This window comes from Microcaecilia unicolor, chromosome 5, assembly GCF_901765095.1.
Source record: "Microcaecilia unicolor chromosome 5, aMicUni1.1, whole genome shotgun sequence".
Taxonomy (NCBI): Eukaryota; Metazoa; Chordata; class Amphibia; order Gymnophiona; family Siphonopidae; genus Microcaecilia; species Microcaecilia unicolor.
The window spans coordinates 274,449,816-274,462,296 of NC_044035.1; the positions used below are offsets into that span (position 1 = coordinate 274,449,816).

At 43.4% G+C, this 12,481-nt stretch overlaps 1 protein-coding gene and 1 long non-coding RNA gene across 10 annotated transcripts in view; both read left to right on the forward strand.

The window, feature by feature from the left end:
- The window catches only part of ROBO2 (roundabout guidance receptor 2), an 888,662-nt gene that overhangs the window by 130,490 nt on the left and 745,691 nt on the right, over positions 1-12,481 (forward strand). The gene's annotated exons all lie outside the window — the stretch shown is intronic.
- LOC115470738 lies at positions 1,532-11,814 on the forward strand. Its single transcript, XR_003942232.1, has 3 exons — positions 1,532-1,543; positions 2,252-2,258; positions 11,743-11,814. It is a non-coding gene; the product is annotated as an uncharacterized LOC115470738 (long non-coding RNA).

A 12,481-nucleotide genomic window follows, 5' to 3' on the forward strand; every position in this document is an offset into this window, starting at 1 on the left:
CCGAGTGCCCAAACAGCAACCCAAAATCGAATTATTTATCGCAAAGTGCCGGTACTCATTATGGGTGGGGTTACCACATATGACTCCACCCCTATGATAGCCACACCCCCTACACCAGCCATGGCGCATATAAACAGACATCACTGAAAATATTATACTGGTATAGGAGGAAAAAATAACATGATTTTTTTTCATTATAAATCATTTCTGTAAGCTGTTACAGCTCCAGTATACCCAGTGCAAAATAAGCCAGCAGATGTAAATTCTCAAATTGGACATATTCTAAACACTAAAATGAAAATAAAATGATTTTTTTCCTACCTTTGTTGTCTGGTGATTTTGTTTTCTATCCATATTGGTCCAGTCTCTGATTCTGCTGCTATCTGTTCTCTTAACTCCGTTTCCAGGTCTTCCTTTCCATTTATTTCTTTACTTTCCTCCTTTCTTCTTCATTTCTTGCCCTCCATCCATGTCCAGCAACCCTCCTCTCCCCTCCAGCCACCCATGTCCAGCCACCCTCCTCTCCCCTCCAGCCACCCATGTCCAGCCACCCTCCTCTTCCCTCCAGCAACCCATGTCCAGCCACCCTCCTCTCCCCCCTGCCCTCCCTCCCAGCACCAGGCAGCCCTCCCAGCACCCAGCACCAGGCAGGCACTCTCCATCCCTCCCTCCCAGCACCAGGCAGGCAGTCTCCCTCCTTCCCTCCCTCCCAGCACCAGGCAGGCACCCTCCCAGCACCAGGCAGGCAGTCTCCCTCCTTCCCTCCCTCCCAGCACCAGGCAGGCACCCTCCCAGCACCAGGCAGGCAGGCAGGCAGGCACCCTCCCTCCCTCCCTCCCACCCAGCACCCAACATCAGGCCTCCCACCCACCCAGCGGAAGCACCCAACATTAGGCCTCCCACCCACCCAGCAGAAGCACCCAGTAGCAGGCCTCCCTCCCACCCAGCACCAGGCCGCCCTCCCAGCACCCAGCACCAGGCAGGCAGCCTCCCTCCCTCCCACCACCACCACCACCAGCCCTCCCTAAGCACCCAACATCAGGCCACCCAGCACCAGGCCTGCCGGCCTCCCTCCCAGCACCAGACCTGCCGCCCTCCCACCCAGCACCCAACATCAGGCCGCCCTCCCACCCAGCAGCAGCAGCAGCAGCAGCAGGCCTCCCTCCCACCCAGCAGCAACAAGACTCCCTCCCTCCCACCCAGCACCAGGCCTGCCTCCCACCCTCCCTCCAACCTAACAAGTATCAGGCCGCCCGCCCATCCTCCCTCCCTCCCAGCACCAGGAACCCCCCTCCTCCTGTGAAATTTTAAAAGTCTACCGTTCCTCGGGGTTAAAGCAGCGTGCAGCGCTGGCAGTGAAGAAGCGCGTGTTCTTTGCTCGGCGCGCCTTCGGCCTTCCCTTCGGTTTCTCAAGCTCTGGTCCCGCCCCCTCATAGGCGGGACCAGAGCTTGAGAAACTGAAGGGAAGGCCGAAGGCGCGCCGAGCAAAGAACACGCACTTCTTCACTGCCAGCGCTGCACGCTGCTTTAACCCCGAGGAACGGTAGGCTTTTAAAATTTCACAGGAGGAGGGGGGTTCCTGGTGCTGGGAGGGAGGGAGGACGGGCGGGCGGCCTGATACTTGTTGGGTTGGAGGGAGGGCAGGAGGCGGCGAACTATTCGGAGGGAGGGAGCGTGGGCGGACTAGCGACAGGCGCGCGTACCAATGGAGAGGGCTCTGCGTGCCCTCTCTGGCACGCGTGCCATAGGTTCGCCACCACTGTTCTAGGGTTTTTCAAGAAACTTCATTGGCTTCCTATCAAACAAAGAATGACCTTTAAAATTTTACTCTGGGTATTTAAAGTATTGAATAATTTGGTTTCACCTATTTTTGCATCTACTTTATGCATCTATCAACCATGTGAGACCCTTGAGATCCTCTAATATGTGCTAATTACAGATTCCTTCTTTTAAAGTTGTTAGATTAGAAGAATATCATTCTACACTTTTCAAAGTAACCAGACCCAAGTTATGGAATGACTTACCACTGAAGTTGAAGACATGAAGAATGTGGATTTTTTTTAAGAAAGAGCTGAAACAATTTTATTTAGGCAAACTTTTGGTAAATGTTTTAACTTTTTCTATTAAGTAGTATTGTAACTTTTTGATTATTGAATCCCGGGGATCTTAATGGATATTTTTTAATTCTTATTTTGAATATTATTTAAATATGTTTGTTATGCCCTTTTAATTATGTATATTAAGTTGTGAGCCACTGAGTACACTGGAGTTGTGCAGGATATATATGTTTTAAATAAAATAAAGAAGTATATTGAAGCAATGAAAGTATGGTTTCTGGCGGGTGATAGTGTCTGAACATTATATAAATCTTTTTCATGCTTGTCAGCCTGTTCAGTAAGATTTTTAACTTCAGAGTCAACAGTCTCCAGCCTTCCTTGAAGCACATGAAAACCTTGCTCCAATTTTTGAACCCGGGGGCACAAAGCCTTACCCAAGTTTGCAATCAGAGCAAACTATCAAGGGTTACCTCAGATGGTTTGGCGAGATGAAAAGAAGGAAGTAGTGAGGAAGATACCTGCTCCACAACCAAAGAAACGTCTTCTCATCACTCTCTGCAACAATTGGCTCTTCCCCAGTTAAAGTTGAAGTCACAGCAGCAATTTGGGAATCTGAAAACACCAGCGTTCCTGAGTCTGATGCTGGTTCAAGAAGTGCCTCCTGACAAACTAACTCCACAGCACTTCCTGGTTGCGGATTCAGACACTGCCAGTGGTGAACTTATACTCTGTGCCTGCAGGGGAGGAATCCTATGGTTGGGGCTTAAGGTGACATCTAGCCATGAGGACGCCCTGGGGTTTCCACTCACCATGGGTGTCCTAAGCAGGCTGCCCTCTGACCAGAGCGGAATCCCGGGCCTCTGAACAAAAGAATCCATGACACCGACTATCTGCAGGGCTGGCTGTTGAGAGGCTCCAGCAGCTGAACTGCATTTTTGCTTTGGCATGGCATGAGGAAAATGGCACCAAGAGAGGAGAGAACCATCTTGTGCACTGGGTACGAAATACTATCTTGAATCAGCGAGCGAGCAGAAACAATTTGAATAGGTGTTCCTTAGTAAATGCCAGAAGAACACCATGTCCTCCAGTACTTTCTCATCTCTACCCTTGCTTATCTTTTATCTTCCATTCAGTTTTTGTGCTCATTCTTTGCTGACAACACAAACATACATTTGATTCCATTGGAAATTGTACCTAGCAATTATACCTGTGATACAAAAATATGAAACACTAAGGGGCCCTTTTACTAAGCCGTGTAAGCATCTATGCGCGCCCAACACATGTCAAAATGGAATTACCGCCCGACTACAGAGTTGCTCTTGCGGTAATTTCATTTTTGGCGAGCGTCTGATACGTACGTCTGAAAAATATTTTTTATTTTCAGGTGCGCTTAACGGACGCGTTCCAAGTGGCATTTGGCATACATAGGACATTACCGCCTGGTTACCACATGAGTCTTTACCGCTAGGTCAGTGGCTGGCAGTAAGATCTCAGACCCAAAATGGGCACGTGGCAATTTTCATTTTGCCGCATGTCCATTTTTGGCAAAAAAGGCCTTTTTTTACAGGCACACTAAAAAATGGTTTGGTGCGTGCCCAAAACCCGCCCCTACACTACAAGCCATTTTCAGCGTGCCTTTGTAAAAAGACCCCTAATTTTGTGTATTCGCAACCCTGTCCCCACAAAAAAAACCCTTCTTATTTAGAATGTGATCAATGTGTCAGTGAATTGACTATGGAACGTCAAGTCACAATAGTTGCGCAAACTGTCATTTCTAGTTACGTCAGCTGCCTCTTCATCATCCTTTTTTGATAAAAATGTTTTTATTTTCATTCTGTATGCAATATTTATATGGGCTTGGCTTATTACAAGAAAATGCAGCTGCTTGTTTGTTTACTGGGGTCAGTTGAATAGAATAATTCCCAGGTGTTGACAGTTACACTGGTTTTCTGGTGGATACCAACATTTGTTTATAGAGTGTGTTATGATCAGAGCCCCCAATACATGAGAGAAGTGGAGAGTCTATGTGCTCTTCTAGGCTAGGTGAGGTGACAAAGCTTCAGTAGCCAGCTAAACCATTACCAAGTTAATAACTCTAAATTCTTAATCCAATTTTTCTTTAAGGTAGCACTCATAGCAAATAAATCAACTTATAGGCCAGCAGCTTGAACAGAATCATTGCCTTCTGCACATAGAGTCCATATCTAGCTACCTCAGAGGCAAGGAGATGGCCAGAACCTCAGCCCATCTTAAAGGTAAAGCTGTAATACCCAAGAAGAAAATGACTAGAGAAACTGCCTTGGGAAATGGTGAAGAATTTTGGTGGAATCACAGTACATTAAGGAGGGATCAACCCCTAGAACAGATGCTGATCAAAAAGGCATGCTAGTGTAACCCTATGGATTAAATTTGAAAAGATTACCTGGCTCCTTCTAGATCTGGTGTAGAGACAGTGAACAGTGCAGTGAAACTGAGTAGTCTGTGTGCATGCGCTGAGTGTTCCGCATGCTGAGGGAACTCTCAGGAGAGTGACAAACAGCTCAGGCTGGCAGTTGGGAGAGAGCTCTATTGGTGAGAATGTTACTAGGGAAAGACTGGAAGAAAGTTTATGCTGGAGATCATCACCTGAAAGAAAAGGTGCCCCCACCGTTCAAGAGAGCCAGAGAGAGAAAACAAAGAGAGCAGCTAAGTGACTGAAACTATTTTAAAAAGTGCACATAAGAGAAAATAGTAAAGGAAACCTGAACAATAAGTGAGAGATAACTAAAAGAAGAAAAGAAAGAGTAGTTGGGATCCTTGGGGGTCTCCGGAGGTCTGAAGGACAGGAGAGGGGAGACTTTGAAGAGTCTGGTGTTTTGCGGAATTGAATGTACCTAAATGATTTATGTAACTAATATTTATACTTATCTGAGGATGCTCTCAATGTTTCTAGAGACTAAACTGATTTGTGTTGCTAACCTGTAATTGGAATACATATGTTAAATTTGCAAGTTGGTAAAATTTCATTAGCATTTAAATATAATTCAATTAATAAAAAATATTTTCTTTTTATTGTTAAACTCCCTTGTTGGTGTTGTCATTTTGGGGAAACACTGTGACATATTTGGTACCATCATTGTTATACCTTGCTCTGCCACCAGGGGGTTTACACTAGGAAGACTGGGACTCACTCACAGGCCCCCAGGGGCAGAGAGAGAGAGAGAGCACTGGCCCTAGCTCATAGCTAGCAGTCATTAGGGAAAGCTCACAACAAGTCAATCACAGGATACTGCAAACTATAGGGGGAGGGAAGCCACAGTACATTGTGCTATCTATTATAGAGACAATGCAACTGAATACAAATAATACTCATACAAAATATACATAACAATATACCCTGCCTCCATTAATATGGGGGCAGAACAGTCTATACTCCAAAACTTATGTTCTTAGTCCTATCTGTCACTGAATGTCCCAGTTGTGATCCAGAGGAAGATGATGTTAGAAAGAGCTAGAGCCCTCAGTTTTGCTATTCGGTAGAATATATTACAAGAAAAGATTTGGAGAAAAGTCAGTGTAAAGAATTGTGTCATTTGAAAACCTGCTTTTTGGCTAGTACTTCTGGCTGATTGTATTTTGTTTAGAGATAATTAAGGGTATGGGCTAAGCTTCATGTGAGTTCTTGCTTGTCAAAGTTTATGATTCTTTATCATTGTTTTAATTAATACTGTGCAGTTTTTTGATGGTACTTTGATTGTCTGCACCAGTGACACATGGTTTAAAAATGGACCAGTCAGCAGGATAGGATTAACCCTTTGTTGGGCATTAGGCAAATAAGCGAATTGGGGCACTATTGCTGGCAGTTTGAAACTGTATTTAGATACAATGAGGAGCCCATGTGGTTCTGTCTGAAGAGGAAATCTGGCAAAGGAGAAAGTAGCAGATAAGAAGGGGCTGCTCATCGACTCCTCCTGCTGACTGGAGGGCAATTCACAGGGGGTGGAGAGAACAGTCAAACTTCTTTGGGCAACAGTAGCTCTGGTTTTCTCTGTCCCCCTCACACACACGTTCATTCTGCCGACAGCTGACTCACCAGGGCAAAAGACTGCCTTAGAATTTGTTGAACTACACAGTTACCTTCTTACTCACGTGAACTGCATGTCTTTTGCCTATGCTTTAATCCTGCTCAGACCATCGTATTTAATGGATGTGGTTATATTTATGACACTCTTCCAAGTATATATATATTTGTAAATTTCTGAGGCTTTGTAGGGGCTTAAAGAAACGGAGAGGGTTAAATAACTTTTTAAAAATTGGGAAACCAAACTGGGGGGGGGGGGGGGGGGGGTTGGAGTTACCAAGCTGCATTAGGGCCTTAGTCATGCAGCTTGTTTTGACCTACCATGGTGATATTTAAGTTACTGTGGGTTACATAATAATGACATGCAAAACATACAAATGCATGTAAAACAGTTCATTACTATGTAAAAAGGAGAACCTGACTTTCGGTGTGTAGCAAGTACATACTTCTCAAAACCCAACCAGTGAAGAATGACGTTATAAGGAGGAAAAAAGATCTCGCGAGTCGGAAATGAAAATGGACACTGGTGTGGTTTCCTGAAGAAGCAGATGCGAAACAGGACCGTAGGGACCACACATCTTTAAACCAGCCAGCTGGGGTGTAACCATGCTTCACACGAACTACAAAGCACCAGAAAGATAAGTTTTCTATTTTGAAGGTTTAAGTGCACTTTTATTAGCACCTTCAATAATGACTGTGGGGCAGCACTTATGATGTGCCAGAATTACAATATGCAAGACAAAATTGTATAATGAATGATTAAAAAAAATATATAAAAAATATCTTTAGGGGTTTTTTTGTTCCATGATTACTTTTTGCACTGTGGGCAGAAGAATCGCTAAAAAAAGCATTGTTTTTCCTTGTTTGCCACAGTTGTCTTTTTTTCCTCCTTGTATAACATCATTCTTCACTGGTTGGGTTTTGAGTAGTATCTACAATTGATTTCAGTGAAGCTGATCTGTTTTGTGGTTTATACAGCAAGTACATACCACAAGCTGTGGTTATTTTACTGTGCTGTGAGCATTGGTCGTCAATGCCGTGGAGTGGGGTGGACGTCATAGGCAAGGCGTCGGGAGGAATGGCATCAGGCCCAGACTGCGCCTTTGAAGCTCGATGCTCCTGGGCTGCTAAAATAACACTGCTTATGATGAGGTGGATCACAAGCAGTAATATTCATTTACCACAATATTCAGCAACCTGCAGGACTGTTCATACCACAGGTTGCTGACTCCCATAATAAAACAAGGTGCAGTAAAAGCTCACTTTTTACTACACCTTGATAACTTCCTCTCTTAGTACTTGAGCAGATATTTATTACTTGTTATGGGCACTTTGAGATGATGCATGGTACAGAGAAGGTGCAGCTTGCAGTGTTGTTATTATAAAATATAGGTAAGTTTGAGTATGCCAGACTGTTAATTTCAGAATCATTTTTCTCTATTATGAAATAGTATGATTCTATATTTTCTTCTGATTACCAGGAAAATAAATTATTGATTTTTTTTTCCTCTTCCAAATAAATTTACACATTGTACACGGTAATGGACTTATTCATGCCATAATTATTGCTAAGCCTTACATATTTTTTATTTGTAGATTAAGAACTGGTCAGGCAAATGTATATAATTACATGAGTGTCGCTGCATATTTAATCAAAGTATTGAAGATTTACGGCTATAGAACAAAAGAAGGCCAGCCTTGGAATAAATAAATGTAAATCCTGGGAAGATATAGGAGAAAAACTGAAAGCTCTGGCAAGTATGCGTACCTTAGTGGTTATTGAATTTCTCTTTGATGGATGGCTGTAATAGGGAATAGGGAGATCAATTAAACAATATACAATTAATTCTTAATAGTGAAAAGCTCTTTACAACCACCAGCAAAAAGAATGCAGCACTGTAAAAACATGTGCTGCGTATAATATAGTTGCAGAAAAGGGAGAGAGAGGCTGTTATTCAGCATTAATTTTTAAAAATATGTTATTTCACTTCCAGAATTATAGAGCCCTCTTGTTCCCTAAGAAGGGCAAGGCTACAAGACCCTGCATGCCATGGAGTAAACCCAGGACTGGATCAATCCTGTTGGGCGAATTTGGAACCAGTTGGCAACCTTTATTGTAGCACAGGGGTGAAAAACCTCTGACCTGTGGCTCATTTTCCACTGGTTTGTGGGAAGACCTCCTTCCTCCTCCTCCCCACCATGTACTTGGCTCCTCCCTCACTTCCTGGAAACACCTCATCGTTTCATGGGCTCCTGCTTTGCACCCACCCTACTCCTCCTTGGCTGCCTCCTAGGGAATCCCTTGAGCTTCCGCAGGAGGAGGAGGAGTGTGGGAGCAAGGGAGGGGAGCCAGATATGGAGTGGAGGACTAGCTCAGTGGTTAGGAAAGGGCGTTGCAAACTTGGGAAGCCAGAGTTGAAATACTGTCTCCTTCACTGCCATTCTTTTTGTGATCTTGAACAAATCATTTCACTCTCCATGTCACAGGTACAAGTGGATTGTAAGACAGTTTGGGCAGGGAACTATCGCATGTACTTGAATATATAACCTGCTTGGTTGTGCCCAATTTAAAATCAAAATCCCATGCCCTCTCCCACTATGGGTAGAAAATTATGAGAGACTGAGCTAACTCTCAATCTCACTACCTTCACTGTATGGTTAAGGGTCAGATGCAGAGAACAAGCCTTGGAAGATCAGGCAAGAATCCTAGGGTTATCATATTTGCCATGACAAAAAAGAGGACACCAATAGGCTTGCCCCACCCCGCCATGCCCCTTCCCCGCCCACACACCATCTGTCATGCCCCTTCCCCATCCTCCCACGCTACACGGTCACCTTGACTTGACCCCCCCCCCAAAGAAAGCCATCCCTTTCTATATATTTCCCTCCCCTCAAATCTTTTTTGCAGCCTCCCTGTACCCACTTTTGTTTTTTCTTTCAGCTCCCTTCTCTACCTTATCGTGCCCTGGTGGTCTAATGGCCTCTTCAGGGCAGGAAAAGACCTCTTTTCCCTGCCCGGTGATTCCGCTGCCTGCTCACTGCCGGCACCTGTTCAAAATGGCTGCTGACACTTCAAGCGGTGACCTCTCAAGACTTCTAGAAGTCTCAAGAGGCCACCGCTTGACGTCCCAGCAGCCATTTTGAAGCGGTGCCGGTAACAAATGGGAAACTTGCCCTCTTTATGAGGACAATGGAGGACATCTGGGCAGGATATTTCAGCCTGCCTGTTTGTCTGCAAACCCGGACAAATGGGCAGACTGGAAAAACCCGCCCAGATTTCCCACTATGTCCTCAAAAAGAGGACATATCTGGATAAAACCGGACATATGGTAACCCTAGGAAACCTAGGAAGAAATTGGGAAGGGGAGACTAAGGAAGATAGGCCTGGGTCTTGGAGGTTGAAGGGGAAAATGGCTGATGTGAACATTAGAAGCGGAAAGGGGGAAGGACAGGCCAGACTGTGGGAAAAGTATGACACATATAGATGAGGCCTGATGTTTTATAAGCTGCTTTTTCCATTGTCCCTCAGTTTTATTCCTTGGACACAGTGATGAGTTTCAGTTTGTAGGACATGTTTTATGTGTTTAGAAACAGATGTAAACAATTAAATGTTAGAAATTTTCCCATTCGTGGTATGTAAACAAGAGAATATAATATTGTTTAATTGAATTAACATTATAGCAGGTTTGACTAGTTTTAATTACATGTTGCCAATCATCTATCTGCTGGGGGCTGGGCTTGAACTTAGTTTGACAATGTCTTAGTTTCTCTCCCCTCCCCCTCCCTAGCCAAATGATCCCCCTCCCCCCTCCCAAGAGTGCATCAGTATTAATGTGGTCCTTCATCCAAAGAATGATCCATACCAATGCTGCAGTGGAATCATACCTGCTGTATACTGCCTTGACTCTTTTCATAAAGGTGGTTATTATATCCCAATGGATAGATAAATAAGTAAGGGGCTCTTTTACTAAGCTGCGTTAGATGCCAACGCACACAGCAGCAAACCTCAGAAGTCTTTTATCTTTTTCTGAAATTTACTTTTGCTGAATAAATGTAGCCAGTTTACTCACAGTTAGTAGATTCTCAGAAGTTACTGCCCTGAGTTAAGAGACTTCTTAATTCTGAGAAATGTAATGGAGAGTGAAGATGAAAATTTGAAGAGAAAAAGCTTTATGGTAGAGGTGGGAGAGCTGACAGGTGAATGAAGGTGGTTCAGAGATGGGATGCTGAACAAGCGGAGGTAAAAGGATGAGTTCACTGTAGGGGAGCAAGAGAACATATGCTGTCCGAGGCAAAACACATTTTTTGTATTAATGGTCATGTGCTAATATTCACCACAAAAATTAATGTAAGTCTTAATCAGTGCATTTTTTGTGCCAGTACGCACCGGTACGGCGTACCGGCACCTTTTTTCTGAGGGCCAGCTCACCTGCCCGCCTTCAGCTCCCCAACTTTCCGTTCATGCCCTCTGCGCGGAGATGTGGCAGTCAAGAAAAGGCACACACAGGCCCAGGGAAGGGAGAGGTAAAGGGACCAAGTAGCAGAGGTAGTCCTAGAGGGCAGCCCTCAATTGGAGAGAGGCCATACCCTAGCTAACCCAGCAGGACTAAGATGGTAGGAATAATCAGGTAATGACAGTAGGTAAACAAAGGTATCGAGCTCGGCTGAGAAAGGAAGGAGGCCTTTGCACGAGACGAGACCACTAATAGCAAACTTTGTACAAACAAGCAGGGGTGGTTATGGTACATGTGAGACTACATTACACACAATGCATTGCTCATATATCTTTACAGGAGTGATGGCAGCAGTAAAAATCCTTAGAAGTGAGAATAACAGTAAAGCATTAACCCCATTTTAGGACTACACTAAAAAATTAGTTATAAGGTTGCTGGGGGCAGAACAATGCCAAAGAGCTGATATAAATATGGGTGTGTACTTTGTGTGGTAATTTTCAAAGGAGTAAAGTACACACATTTTACTCTTGAAAATGGTTGGCACTTAGGCGCATACCTGTTGCCTGTTAAAAAATTATTCTCCCTATTCTGAACTTTAGTTTCACTTGCATTCCAAGCTTTTGGAAGCAACCAGTGAGGAAGTATTGATACTTTTTCAAGAACAGATGTGAGAAACAGCTGCCTTTCATTTTTTTTTGTCTGTAGCACCCGTCTCTAAACTGTCAGCCTGTGTTTATAGCACTATATCATAAATAACATGGTGTTTTAGTTCATTTGCTGATGTTGTGCCAGCCAACTTGTAATAGATTATAATATAATACATAATCATTTACTGGGGCAAAATTAATGGTTAGCTCCACCTTAAACAGTTGCATATTAATCAAGTTCCCAAGAGACTGAATGACTTTATAAAACTACGTTGCAACTGATTGTATTTCCGGTGAACTGATGTTACTCTAATGACTTAAGGACTGACACAGTTATTATATGGTTGAATTGTGATCTTTTATTTCTGCTCATAGATTTACAGAATGATATATATTTATTTGTTGCATTTGTACCATACATTTTCCCATCTATTTGTAAGCTCAATGTGGCTTACATAGTACCGTCAGAGGCGTTTGCCCAGTCGGTTGATAACAAATACAAGGTTGTATAGTAATCGAATGAGGTAAATGTGGAGGGTCAGAGGGATGAAGATTGTGTATTGTCCAGTGCGATCATTAGTCATGCTGTGGTTCTGATTGAAGAGGTTTACGTAGGGTGTGTGTGTGTGTCTATATATATATAATTAAATGGTCTTCACAGTTCATGTAAACTAAGTATGTTGAATGTGCAAGAGAAAAAGCTGAAATGTTTTGTTTTCTAGAGGGGAATATTGTATATGTGTTAAGCTTTGACTGAATCCAGCCTAAAGACAGGAATATGGTGAGCAGCCTATGAGATTAAGGATGGCGCATTGTGCTTTTCCAGTGGGACTGTGTGGATTTGTGGTATTGTGTTTGTTAATATGTACCTGCCATGAAAGTCAATTTCTGAAATGTAGAAATAAGAATATGTGAGCTCGTCCACAAGTAGGGCAAGGCATTATAAATTCATGTAAAAAGTGCCATTAACTTGGATCCTGCCTCTTGAATGCTTTTACTACTCTTTTCCCAGAACTGAACTGTTTTTTTATTATTATTATTATTATTTGACACAATTTCTGTCACTTTCCATGTAAATGGATCTCAAAGTCTGACATGCCATGACACAAACCTTTTCATCTCTCAGCTGCATTAGGGGCACAGATGAAAAGACATTCAGAGGAGAAATGGTTCTTATCTGGAGTCTATGGTGGGGACACCTGGTCTGTTAGTAGTCTGATGCATGCTGTTCTAATTTTGCATTATTTTGTTTTCACATTTAAT